The sequence below is a fragment of the Berghia stephanieae genome, chromosome 9 (genome assembly GCF_034508935.2).
Source record: "Berghia stephanieae isolate SIO BIC M18660-M18661 chromosome 9, UCSD_Bste_1.3, whole genome shotgun sequence".
Lineage (NCBI taxonomy): Eukaryota > Metazoa > Mollusca > Gastropoda > Nudibranchia > Aeolidiidae > Berghia > Berghia stephanieae.
In genome coordinates, this window is record NC_088368.1 from 31,074,865 (window position 1) to 31,089,864 (window position 15,000).

The 15,000-nt window shown below is 36.7% G+C and overlaps 1 protein-coding gene across 1 annotated transcript in view; it reads left to right on the forward strand.

Annotated features, from left to right (window-relative positions):
• Nucleotides 1-15,000, forward strand: part of LOC144980045 (neuronal calcium sensor 1) — a 232,213-nt gene that overhangs the window by 37,705 nt on the left and 179,508 nt on the right. The window lies entirely within an intron of this gene.

The following is a 15,000-nucleotide window of genomic DNA, read 5'->3' on the forward strand; positions in this document are numbered from 1 at the left end:
CTTAGATAGTTTAGTGGACGAGTCCGGACCCAGGTACACATATATAATCAGGTCTGAAAATGAACGAAATCATGTGGTTAATTTAATATTGTATATTATAATGGAATATATTATTTTGCATTGGATTGAGAGTCATTTTCATTACAACAACGAGCCTAAAACAATTTGGATTATCAGACCTACAAATAAGCACACGACGTGTGCGGCTATGTGGTCTTGTGATATGGCACTCGCTTTCGGATCGGAAGGTCCTGGGTTCGAGCCTCACTCGGCGCATAGTTGAGTCCTTGGAAAAGGCTCGTTATTACTCACATTCTCTCACGGTACTCAGGTATAAAATGAGTACCTGGCCGTTAACAGCGTTGTCTCTGTCCAGAAAAAAAGAAAGAAAAAGAATGTAATATTGCCTAACTAGTGTCATGTCCCGTCCTATCTACATGTTAAGTGTTGCTGTTGGCCATGGACTCCCAGTAAAGCGCTTTGAGCTACATTATATGTATATTGCACTATATAAAAGCTCGATTTTTTATTTTAAAGATATTTTTACAAGCTGGTTGAAATATTAATCATCTTCTTCGATGGGCATTTTCTGGCCAAATCGAAATTAATGTGTTTTGTCATCGTAGGGTAATGTAGAATAATGGTGGACATCAATCATGGTGAAACGAGACTGCTGAGCCCTGGCTTGGTTCATTAGCTAGGATAATACTGTTAACGCTATGACGTCATCAAAATCACCACACGTACACACATATAAGGGAGGAGAGAGGGAGTGAAGGTGTGAGTGAGTGAGTGAGTGAGTGATTGGGGGAGAGATAAGGAGAGAGAGAGAGAAAAAAAAAAAAAAAAAAAGAGAGAGAGAGAGAGAGAGAGAGAGAGAGAAGATTGGAAATATATATAAAAGTAATTATATATATATATATATATATATATATATATATAATATATATATATATATCATATATAATATATATATATATTATATATATATATATATATATATATATATATATAATATCAAATGTATAGACGGATAGATAGATTTAATGCATTATACAGATCTGTAGAAAGTACAATTTGATGTTTTATTTTGGATATTATATATATATATATATATATATATATATATATATTTATATATATATACATATATATTATATATATATATATTTTTTAATATTTACCACAATTTTGGAGTCAGTCATATGTATGTATATATATATATACATATATTTACATACTAATGGAGAACTCGCAATATTTTCGAGGAAATAAATTATTACTTACAGGCACTCATATATTTTACGTATTATACTTCTGCATTGTGGAATTTAGCAAAGATCGAGACGAATCTTTTGAGTCATCAATGATCAAAATCGATCTAGTAAAAAAGTGTGTAGGTTCGCGCAAATGAAAATGGTTTGTGTCAAAATTGTTCCCTACAGCCAATGTTAAATTTTTGCCAACGAATAGAGAGTTACTGGCAAATCTAAAAATTATAACACCATTATTTACAGATTGATATGTGAGTAGCTTGCAAACCTTTATTAACTCAAGGATAATTCAATCACGGCTTGATTCAAATTTTTATATAAAATAATATCTGCTAGGGTATAATGATCGGTCCCTAATTTGACTTTGGCCTTGGAAATCACCATTTGTCCACCCTGTCGCCGGAATCATTTGCTGGCATCTGCATATTTTATAACCGGACCGATTTTATCGTTGATGAACACACACACACACACATAATATATATATTATATATATATAATATATATATATATATATATGAGTGTTGGTGGGTACTTGTAGGTACGAGAGTGCTCGATAATGTTGGTTAGAGCTAATATATATATATATATATATATATATATATATATATATATATATATATATATATATATGAGTGTTGGTGGATACTTGTAGGTACGAGAGTGCTCGATAATGTTGGTTAGAGCTAATATATATATATATATATATATATATATATATATATATATATATATATATATATATATATATTAAAAAATAAAATTAATTATACTTTTCCGCCACGACATCATAAGACATCGTCGCCTAGGCATTCCGTGAAGGAATATAGATAACTCATCAAACAAGATGTCTGATGTCAACAGGAATCACCCATGTTGTCCAAGTGAGCAAATTGGGGGTTAATAATCTTGCTCAAGGAAAAAAAACGAAAGTGCCTGAAGCGGGGCTGGAACCCGGGACCTTCCGGGTTACAGTGCAATGCCTTAACCACTCGGCCACTTCGCCCCCCTCCCCCCCCCCCCCCCCATATATTGATAACTATTTAATCCCTACTGAGCAAATTGATCAATTAATTAATGAATGACTCAGAAGTCTAACGTCATTGTGTTATTAATGAGTCTGTGTCGACGATTATCCATTAATTAAAGCTGACAAAAATTAATTCCTTGGCATTAATGAATGATATGGCTTAACTGTAACTAGGGTGTTAATGAGAAAAGCCACCCACTTGTCAAATCCGTGGGCGTTGATTGTTAATTGTACATCATGCCATGAGCTTTAATCACAACATTATCTCAAGAATAAGCTCACATTGGAAAACTTAATAACAAATAAAATAAACAAAAAAAAAAAAGAAAAAGAAAAGAAAGAGAGCAATACAAAACATACCAAACAACATTTCAAAATATGATTTTAAAAAAAAACTAAAAAACAAAAACAACAAATAAGCAAAAAGACAATCAAAAGAAAAACAACAACAACAACAACAACGACAACAAAAAACAAACAAAACAAAAAAAAAAAAAACTCCGGGAAAGGAAAAAGAAGAAAAAAGCACAGACACGAAAAAAATAAAATGCAACAACCAAACTAAATCAAATAAACGAAAAAATAAACAGCTTAAAACAAATACGAGTAGATAGCTATGCATTTATACACTCTCTCTCTCTCTCTCTCACACACACACACACACACACATATACACACACATACACAGATAGACAGGTAGAGGGTGATAGATATATTGGTAGACAGATAGATAGATAGATAGATAGAGAGAGAGAGAAAGAGAGAGAGAGAGAGAGAAAGAGAGAGAGAGAGAGAGAGAGAGAGAGAGAGGATAAGAGAGAGAGAAAACCAACAAATTTTATATAGCGCAACATCGCGGGGTGCTCTAAGTGATTTACAAGGTTCTTGTCTTGTCATATGATGACAATGACCTAGGTCCTCATCATCATCATCATCATCATCATCATCATCATCATCATCATCATTATCATCAAAACCATCATTATCATCATCATCATCATCATTATCATCATCATCATCATTATCATTATCATCATCATCATCATCATTATCATCATCATCATCATCATCATCATATCATCATATCATCATCATCATCATTCATCATCATCATCATCATCATCATCATTCATCATCATCATACATCATCATCATCATCATTCATCATCATCCATCATCATCACATCATCATCATCATCATCATCATCATTATCATCATCATCATCATCATCATCATCATCATTATCATCATCATCATCATCATCATCATCATCATCATCATCATTACCGGTACTTCAGTCAACCTCACCACAAAGACAACGCGTTCCCCACCATTACCGGCAGACATGTTGGTCGTCCGTTATCACAGAACCGGAAACGACCCCACAGGAAGTGACCTCTTTATTAATGGACCCTCCCTGAAAAATGCTCCTTCATCAGTCACTGCTGACGGACGAATTGACCTCGGATTTGAGCGATAACGCATCACGCTGATGACCAAGCAACACAGTGTCACACCTTTCTAACCACATTATAAAGCGACATTTAGCATGGATAATCATCAACTTGGTGTTAATGGCTATATGCATTAAACTGCGTTCATTATTTCTGAAACACAGATTCACCTTCAGAATTGCTTGCTCGGGTGTAAACGATATAAAATAATTGATCTTTTATACATCTCGATTACCAATAAATATGCTCAGGGCGCTTTACATGAAGTCCCAAGCCAGCAGCAACGGACGCTCATTATAGGCCTGAAGATGAAACACTGAGCGTATAGTAGAGTAGTTTTGTTTTTTTTGGGTCCAAAATGACACTCGAATTTCACGGTCTGGTGGTCAAAGGTTTGAATCCCATTGTGATTTGCACAAAGTTGAATCCTTGGGAAAGGCTATAAAAACACCGAGGACGAATGAAATATGTGTGAATATATCCCCAACATCAGGGGGCCAATGGTTCCCAGTTCCAACGCAAGACTTAACATCATAGGCTCGTAAACAACAAAAACAATAAACTCCTTTCACTTAATTAAATACGCACCTTTTAGAAATAGCTAATGTTTTATTATAATTTGTGTTTCCTTACAAAGAAGCATAGATACTATTTCCTGCCCATCAATTTTTTGTTTATTCATCTTAACAACGCCACTACCACATCATCTCATTCATCTGTAGTGTTTCATTCATCCTGTTTGTTGATAAAGGGGAAACCCGAAACGTCCATTCTATCTATTTTCGTAATTAAATTGAAGCTTACATTCAATTTCACATTGTTATTTATTTCTTCGAGCTTCGAGCTGAAACATTTACATCATCATAGGCTCGTGGAGTCAATCACCTTATTTGAGTAGGTGACTTTCAAAGCGCACTAAGTCCCATTTTCATCATTCTAAGAAAAGTGCCAGTTTTTATCATCTGTTTATTGACTTAAAGAGGAAAATACTTAACTTGTGTGCCTCATTAACCAACACCCTGAGTGTTTTGAAACTCCAAATTTTCTCTGGTGATTCTATGAAGTCCAAAAGAGAGCTTGAGATTGTTAACTCATTTTCTATCCGAATCTGACTTAGGGCGTTTTGAAAGTCAGCTAATCATTTATATTCTATTTTTGTGTACGTACACCAATATCAGTTGAAAGAACGCTCCGAGTTGCCATATTTGGTAATAGAATTACTACGGAAAACCACGATATGACGTCATACTTGGCACACCATGATTATCACCAATTGGTTAATTATAAAACCAAAGATTATATTATGGGTTGACGACCCCTTTATCGATCACACCCACCCATAATGGGTGCCAGTTGCCTTCTTGTACAAACACACTTGCATAGTCAAATAATACACAGATAATACGTATATCAATTCAGTCACACTTACATACACATACATACATACACACACACACACACACACACACACACACACACATGGGGGAGGGGCTGGGGGAGAGAAAGAAGAGAAGAGAAGAGAGAGAGAGAGACAGAGAGAGACAGAGAGAGAGAGAGAAAGACAGACAGACAGAGAGAGAGAGAGAGAGAGAGAGAGAGAGAGAGAAAAGAGAGATAGTCGGATATATATATATATATATATATATATATATATATATGTGTGTGTGTGTGTGTGTGTATATTATATTATATAGAGAGAGGGGGAGGGATAGATAAATAGATAGATAGATAGATAGAGATAGATAGATAGATAGATAGATAGATAGATAGATAGATAGATAGATAGATAGAGAGAGATAGATAGATAGATAGATAGATAGATAGATAGATAGATAGATAGATAGATAGATAGAGAGAGAGAGAGAGAGAGAGAGAGAGAGAGAGAGAGAGAGAGAGAGAGAGGGAGAACACACAAACGATACACACGAACATACCCGCAGAAATTATTATTTTTAAGTTGAGCTTTTATATAGAGCAATATCCACGTGCTCAAAGCGCTTTACAAGGGGTCCCTGGCCAACAGCAGCATTTAACATTTAGGATAGGACATCACGCCTGTTATGCGATATTACATTTTTTTTCGGACAGAGACAACGCTGTTAACGTCCAGGTACTCATTTTACATCTGAGTACGGTGAGAGAATGTGAGTAAAGAGCCTTTTCCAAGGACTCAAATATGTGCCGAGCGAGTTTACGCACTGAAACCCAAAAAGACTGGCATTTTGACGTCATTATTTGGTTTTTGATTTTGCACCGCCTAGTCAGTTGTCGTTAGTAGTGCTCAAGGAAACAAGGGGTCCCATTGACTGAACTATTGAATACAACTCACGATTTGTTTTCTTTTGTGGCCAAAGACTGGCATTTTGACGTCTTTTTTGGTCAGTGACAGGGTATATGTTAACGATGGCTACGGCTTGAACCGCAACCTGACAAGTACGACAACTCCGCCTGGCCGGGAATCTCGTGACTCTACCTGATGAGCTATCCATGACCCTATCGGGGTGACGTTTGCAGATGAACATTGGACTTATAGTAACAAATATGGGCTATGATCATTATGAACTTTTTTAATTGACGAGGATGAGTATGTATATAATATTTCAAGTATAATTATGATAAACTTCTACAATAATATTGTTTCGAGCATTCGTTCTCATCAGGAAGTCTTCCTGATGAGAGCGAATTCTCGAAACAACATTGTAGATGATGATCATAATTATACCTGAAATATTTTATAAATAGCTGCTCCTTTTATCAAAAAGTTGAGCACTATTATTTCATGGTTTTTGTTTTTATAATTTATAAATTTATATATAATTTATATTATATTTTATTATTATAATTTATATAATATATATATATATATATATATATATATATATATATATATATATATATATAGATAGATAGATAGATAGATAGATAGATAGAATGCGCTTGGCCAAGGTGTTCACAACATTGCCATCCGAAAGTATAGCGGACCAACACACAAACTCTGTGTAACCATGAACATTTATAGTCTGGTTAATACAGTTTAGTGAGAACAACTCACAAACGCGGATGGCAAAAACAATAACAAAGGCCTGAGTGACGTCATCTGCATACTATCTATACATTAACTCTTTAAAAAGAGGCAAAATGCAGCAGACAACAATTAGATTTCAAATATCTGAATGCCATTTCCTGCTTCAAGTCGGACCAGGGGGAAAGAAGGGGGTGGGGGGGGGGGGTGTCTTCAAATCTTTATTCATTTCCTTGTTAATTCCCTTCTATTTAAAACAACAACAGAAAATAAAATAATAAAGAATAGAAGGAAGCATATTGTGGCAATCCGTTTTGCTGCACTCTAATTTGTGACCGATCGTCATAAGACGGTATTTTTTCGTGTTGAACCTGATACTTAAACTTGAAATTCAAGCGTATCCTATATCTATATTATAATACTATACTTTAAGTCAAAATAAGAATCGTCACAGGAAAGATTGAGTCATGGTTCTTAAATTAAAAAAAAAACTTTAATTCTCTACTCTTCATAGATAGTTCGAAGATGACGTCACTCAAGCCTTTGTTGTTATATTTTGCCATCCGCGTTTGTGAGTTATTCTCACTGAACTGTATTAACCAGACTATAAAAGTTCATGGTTACACATAGTTTTGTGTGTTCGTCCGTTATACTTCCGGATGGCAATGTTATGAGCTTCTTAGCCAAGCGCATACTATCTATATTTTGACTTTAAACGGAATTTATTCCCAAATAAAACCAGAGTGACGCGATGGGCCACATTTTATCCCCCCCCCCCCCCCACCCCCTCTATCATCTTATTTGTGTTGATAGTTGTTTTAAAAATAATTGAGCTAATTATCTAAACAGCTGAGAGGATAAAAAAAAAGATTGAACGAGGATATTTCTCAACTTCCGAAATTTGTAGTTTGTAATTGGCTTCCATTGCTTGTGGAACCTTTTCCGGCGAAGGTCGAGTTCGTTCTTTCTTTACATTATATAGATAGAACGAAGATGGCGTCACTCAGGTCTTTGTTATCTATATAGTATGCGCTTGGCAAAGAAGCTCATAACATTCCCATCCGGAAGTATAACGGACCAACACACAAAACTGTGTGTATCCATGAACGTTTATAGTCAGGTTAATACAGTTCAGTGAGTATTACTCATAAACGCGGATGGCAAAAAACAATAACAAAGACCAGAGTGACGTCATCTTCAAACTATCTATAAATATCTAGCTCTTGGCTAAGAAGCTCACAACATTACCATCCGAAAGTATAACGGACCAACACACAAAACTATGTGTAACCTTGAAAATTTACAGTGTGATCAATACAGCTTAGTGAGAATTACTCATGAATGTGGATGGCAAAAAAAAATTAAAAATAACAAAGACCAACGTGACGTCAACTTCATTCTATCTATAGGTTTGTATTTCAACTATTGCAAAGTCGTTCGACTGTCAGCAAACAATTTTAAGTCAATAAATCGTATCTTACAATTTTGTAAACATGCCAAATTGAAAATTTAAAAAAATTGTAAATTTTATGAGATATAATGTCGCTATAGATAGTGTGCGCTTGGCTAAGAAGCTCACAACATTGCCATCCGGAAGTATAACGGACCAACACACAAAACTGTGTGTATCCATGAACGTTTATAGTCGAGTTAATACAGTTCAGTGAGCATTACTCATAAACGCGGATGGCAAAAAACAATAACAAAGACTGGAGTGACGTCATCTTCGAACTATCTATATGTTAACACTTTATCAGCGAGATAAAATTTCTACAAAATCTACAATGTTATGAGCTTCTTAGCAAAACGCATACTCTCTATAGATAGTTGCTTGAATACGCATTTTTAAAAATTCGATTCCACCATTAATTTTTAAGATTTGGCTCGACTTTTAAAAAACGTAAATTTTAATAAGAAGTGAGACTTGAATGCATCCTGAGTTATTGGAGCAACAAGGCGACTCAGATTTCATTTGAAGCCATGTCGCACCGCTATTTATTATCAAAACGATTCGAAATGCGATGCACTTTTCGTTGGCAGCATTTAACAATGAGAAAATCAGTTTCATGGAAATATTATCCCGATGATAAAGGGTTAATTTAGCTACTTGAAACCCCCAATGAAATTTAAATCGCATTTTTCCATCCTTTTCCCGAATAATTATTTTCAAATCTGGCTTGACTTTTTGAAAACACGAATGAGAAGTAAAATCTGAATGAAATAGATGCTATACGCTTATTTAAAATACTCACAACATCCGCCATCCGAATATAACGTACCAACACACAAAACTTTTTAATAACCTTAAACGTTTAAAGTCTGATTGATAGAATCTAGTGGGAACTAGTCTACTCATAATAATGTCTGATTAAAAACAATACCAAAAAAGCTGAGTGACGTCAATATCGTTCTTTCTATAGATAGTATGCAGATGACGTCACTCAGGCCTTTGTTATTGTTTTTGCCATCCGCGTTTGTGAGTTGTTCTCACTAAACTGTATTAACCAGACTATAAAAGTTCATGGTTACACAGAGTTTGTGTGTTGGTCCGTTATACTTCCGGATGGCAATGTTGTGAACTCCTTGGCCAAGCGCATTCTATCTATATCATTACTTACATTACAACAGTGTAGTCAAGTAGAAAACGGTAGGGGCTGCCCGAAGCCGGTGATCGTAAAATATACTAACGAAAGAGTGAAAGTGGAGAGGCTTCGTATGGGAAGCCTCTCCATTTTCACTCTTTCGTTAATAACAGTGTAGTCAATAGGGTTACAGTCGTGACGTCACTTCCCTCGTTGTTGTTTGTTTTTGTTTTTTAAGGGTTTTACGGCGCTTGCAACACATTTAGGTTATATCAGCGCCATTAAAAAGGAAGAAAATGGGATAGTAAAAAGTTCTAGAATTACAATTAAAGTACCCAAAAAAGTAAGACAAAGGGGAACTAGGAAGAAATAGGGATCAGATGTAGATTCGAAGAGCATACCACCAATGTACTTAGTTTGAGATCACCTATAAGTCTCATCCGGACACAAGCACAAAATCCAACGAAGAGGAATACACTCAAATGCTTACGCTATACATTAAAAATAACAAATATATTAATACATAACAGATTTACAAGGAAAAAAATATCATCTCCCAAAACAATAACTATGCATTTGACTGTTTCCCTCGCAGCCAGGACTCCAACCAGGGCCAGGACTTACTTACTTACTTACTTATCCGAACCAGCGACCACCTGAGCTCTAGCCCTTCGGTCTTGTGCCATGACGAAGAAGTTAGATGTCTTTTGTAGTTGTTCCAGGTGACTATAAAGTGTGTTACTGATGCTTGGATTTTGTTCTCCAAGCTCTCGATTTAGATAAACTCTCCTCAACGTTCAATAGTTTAAGATCTCAACTAGATGAATTCCTTACAACACACAGAGTAGACTTATCTCTCCAGTGGATACCGGGACATTCAAATATACCAGGAAATGACAATGCAGACAAACTAGCCAGACTCGGATCAACACTTTTACAACCATCAATTCCAGTATCCTTAGACACAGCGAAACAAATAATCAAAACAAATAAGAGAGAAGAATGGATGAACAGTTGGGCAATGAGCACCACGGGTAGATGTATGTTTTCCCATATGACCACTCCTGTAAAGACTGATTGCCTAAATAAGCTCAGAAGACACCAGCAAAGCATCATCTTTCAACTAAGAACACAACACATACCGCTCAACAACCATTTAAGCAACATTACAAAAGACACATCCCCTTCCTGCCCCCTATGTCAACACCCCAATGAAACAGTAACACACCACTTGCTTGAATGTCAACCTCTTGAAGACCAGGGCCAGGACAAAACCAAGTAACCTCATTCCAAGACAAAGACAGAAAGCATGTTGGAAAACAGATATAAGGGGATAGAAGACACAGTATGTACCTCCCTGCCCGCTATGGGAGGTCAGGATCCCCACCCAGGCTTTCCTCGTAATGACGCATAGTAACTTAGTAATTGGATCTAAACTATCGGAACAATGGCGGACGCCCTTATGAAATACTTCTCCGATGAGCATAATAGCGTATCCAGAGGAGAAAAACATTATAAATCTGGTCATGTTTTGACTTTTATACATTCTGATCGAATGACATGTGAAAAAGTTCTAACCTGCACGAAGAATAAAAAGTACCGATTTTATTTGTTTAGAACCAAACTGCTCGTTGCTGGGCGGACGTGACATCAGACTATGGAATCCTTTTATTCATTGAAGACATGTCGTGGTCAACATTATGATTATCCATTAATGTCCAATATCGAAAATTCTTTCAATGTACTCTGGTGTAAAATGAGTATCTGACCGTCTGTCGAAAAAAAAAATGTCGAAGTATTTTACACGTGTTGTGTTATATTCTACGTGTCAAATGTTGTTATTTAGAAAGCACTTTGAGCACGTTTAATGGATATTACACTATATATAAAAGCTCAATTTTCAAAAGGAAACACCTCTCTCTCTCTCTCACTTTCTCTCTCTCTCTCTCTCTCTCTCTCTCTCTCTCTCTCTCTTTCTTTATCTCTCTCTCTCTTCCTCTCTCTCTTCCTCTCTCTCTCTTCCTCTCTCTCTCTATCTCTCTCTCTCTCTCTCTCTCTCTCTCTCTCTCTCTCTCTCTTTATCTCCAATAAGATTTTAAGCACCAAATCCAACAACAAAGACAAAGACCTGGGTGATGTCAACTTCGTTCTATCTATAGATAGTATGCGCTTGGCTAAGAAGGTCATAACATTGCCATCCGGAAGTATAACGAACCAACACACAAAACTGTGTGTATCCATGAACGTTTATAGTCAGGTTAATACAGTTCAGTGTGCATTACTCATAAACGCGGCAAAAAACAATAACAAAGACCTGAGTGACGTCATCTTCGAACTATCTATAAGTAACTTAAAATAAAAACACCAAAAAAACAAAAACAAAAACAAAACAAGTGGAATTGAAACAAAACAAATATACAAACAAAATAAAAAGTAAAAACATAGCAAAACGAAATGAAGAGAAGGTCAACATTAATTTAAAAACCACAAAAACAAACAAACCAAACCCCCCCCCCCCCCCCCAAAAAAAAAAAAAAAAAAAAAAACTAAACAAACCACTGACAAGAGATCAAACTCTGCAGGCAAAATTAAACGTTTCCCGTCATTAGTTCTAACAATGAGATGGTATCTGACACAAAACTCATTATCGGGGATTCATTTAGTTTTAACTCGTTCACGGCGGATTGACGATGACGTGAGAAGATCTTCGGTAGCTCAGTAGGTAGAACACTCGTTTGACAAGATCAGAAAAGAGAGGCTGGTGTCGTATGGAGATCAAGATCGATACTGGGGTGCAGTCGAGATGTTCTTTCTGACTCTGACCGTAGCCATCGTTATGTGGCATTTTGACGTCATTATTTGGTTTTTGCACCGCTTAGTGAGTTGTTATGGAAACAAGTGGAAACAAGTTATTTCATTGGTTGGACTATTGAATACAACTCACGATTTATTTATTTTTTTGTCGCCAAAGACTGGCATTTTGACGTCATTTATTGGTCAGTATCAGGCCATAACTTTACGAAGGCCACGCTCTGACACCCCCGCGTCTACCCAGCAGTGAATGGTTAGTTGGGTGCGTTAGTTCCAGCGAAAAGTTGTGCGGCTATGTGGTCCAGTGGTATGACACTCGCTTTCGGATCGGAAGGTCCTGGGTTCGAGCCTCGAGCTCGGCGCATAGTTGAGTCCTTGGAAAAGGCTCTTTACTCACATTCTCTCACCGTACTCAGGTGTAAAATGAGTACCTGGCCATTAACAGCGTTGTCTTTGTCCGAAAAATTGCAATATCGCCAAACAGGCGTCATGTCCCGTCCTGCGTGTTAAATGTTGCTGTTGACCAGGGACCCCTTGTAAAGCGGGTGTAGCACATTTAGTGGATATTGCCCTATACAAACCTCAATTTAGTTGGGTCTGTTAGTTCCAGCGATAAGTTCTTTGCCATGAACAAGCGTCCTAAAACAAACTTGAGCTTTTATATAGAGCAATATCCACTAAACGTGCTCAAAGCGCTTTACAAGGCGTTTTATTTACCCTTCGGCACTGCAAACGTCATGAAAGGCAATGAAAGCTCAACAAATGATTAATCAAAATCCACATCAAATTTTAAAAAATGAGATTTCCGTAAAGTAACGACTATTTACTTGATCTATACATGAGCTTTTATATAGGGCAATATCCACTAAATGTGCTCAAAACGCTTAACAAGGGGTCCCTGACCAACAGCAACACGTAACAAGTAGACATAACGCCTGGTAGGCAATATTACAATTTTTTTTCAGACATAGACAACGGTGTTAACAGCCAAGTACTCATTTTACACCTGAGTACGGTGAGAGAATGTAAGTAAAGAGCCTTTTCCAAGGACTCAACTATGTGCCGAGGCTATAACCCAGAACCTTCCGATCCGATAGGATAGCAAAGGGTAGTAAGCAATTGCTATTGTCCATATCACGCTATAGATAGAATGAAGTTGACGTCACTCATGTCTTTGTTATTGTTTTTTTTTTTGCCATCCGCGTTTATGAGCAATTCTCACTAAACTGTATTAACCAGACTATGAACGTTTAACGATTCACATAGCTTTGTATGTTGGTCATGTTTATACTGCCGGATGGCAGTATTGTGAGGTTCTTAGCCAAGCGCATACTACTATCTATAGATAGTATGCGCTTGGCTAAGAAGCTCATAACATTGCCATCCGGAAGTATAACGGACCAACACACAAAACTGTGTGTATCCATGAACTTTTATAGTCTGGTTAATACAATTCAGTGAGAATAACTCACAAACGTGGATGGCAAAATATAACAACAAAGGCTTGAGTAACGTCATCTTCGAACTATCTATAGAAACCGGAATAAACGTCGCGTACATGGGTCTAATTAATGGCTCTGAAGTCTGAAGTACTTTCAATGAAAATTAATCACCCAACTCACAATACCCGAAGGCCGAATGGGTCGAATGACGTCAACTGCATGCATTGTTTTGAGTTGAAATTATTTATTTTCATTACCCTTCGAGCACTGCAAGCGTCATGATAGGTTGTGAAATCTCAACAAACAAATGAGTAATCAAAATCCTCATCAAATTTTTAATAATGAGATTTCCGTAAAAGTAACGACTATTTTTGTAATTTGGTGGCCAGCTCTGTGAGTGACGAACGGAGTTAATCATCAACAGTTATTATAAATAGAATGAAGTTGACGTCACTCGGGTCTTTGTTATTTATTTATTTATTTATTTATTTATTTTGCCATGCACGTTTATGAGTAATTCTCACTTAACAATATTAAACAGACTATAAAAGTTCATGGTTACACATAGTTTTGTGTGTTTGTCCGTTATACTTCCAGGTGGCAATGTTGTGAGTTTCTTAGCCAAGCGCATAGTATCTATAAATAGAATGGAGTTGACGTCACTCTCTACGTTATTGTTTTTTTTAACCATCCACGTTTATGAGTAATTCTCACTAAAGTGTATTTACCAGACTATAGAAGTTCATGGTTACACATAGTTGTGTGTCTTGGTCCGTGTTACTTCCGGATGGCAATGTTGTGAGTTTCTTAGCCAAGCGCATACTATCTAAGGAGCCCAGACGGGGGTCCAGATAGCTCAGTTGGTAGAGCACTCGCTTAACACGCAAAGGGACCGAGATCGATCCCGGGTGCAGTCGATATTTTTTTATTTCTGACCCCCCCCCCCACCCCTTATCCACCCAGCAATGAATGGGTAGCTGAGTCTGTTAGATTTGACGGAAAGTACTTTGCGATAGACTTGTGTCCTATCCAAAGGATAGCAAACAATTGCTATTGTCCGTTTCACGCTATATAAACCGGGATAAACTCCGGCTCCATGGGCTCTGAAGGGCTACTACTACTATATAGCCCAGATATAATGCAATGTTGAGAGAGAGATAGATAGATAGATAGATAGAGAGAGAGAGAGAGAGAGAGAGAGAGAGAGAGAGAGAGAGAGAGAGAGAGAGAGAGAGAGAGAGAATTTGATTTCCGTGTAGTATAGGAAGATAATTACAAATTCTGTAGCCAACCCTTTTTAATGACCCATATCAATCACTTTGTCGGGTGCGGAGAGAGAAAGTGGTGGGGGAATAGAGATAGATAGAGAGAGAGAGAGAGAGAG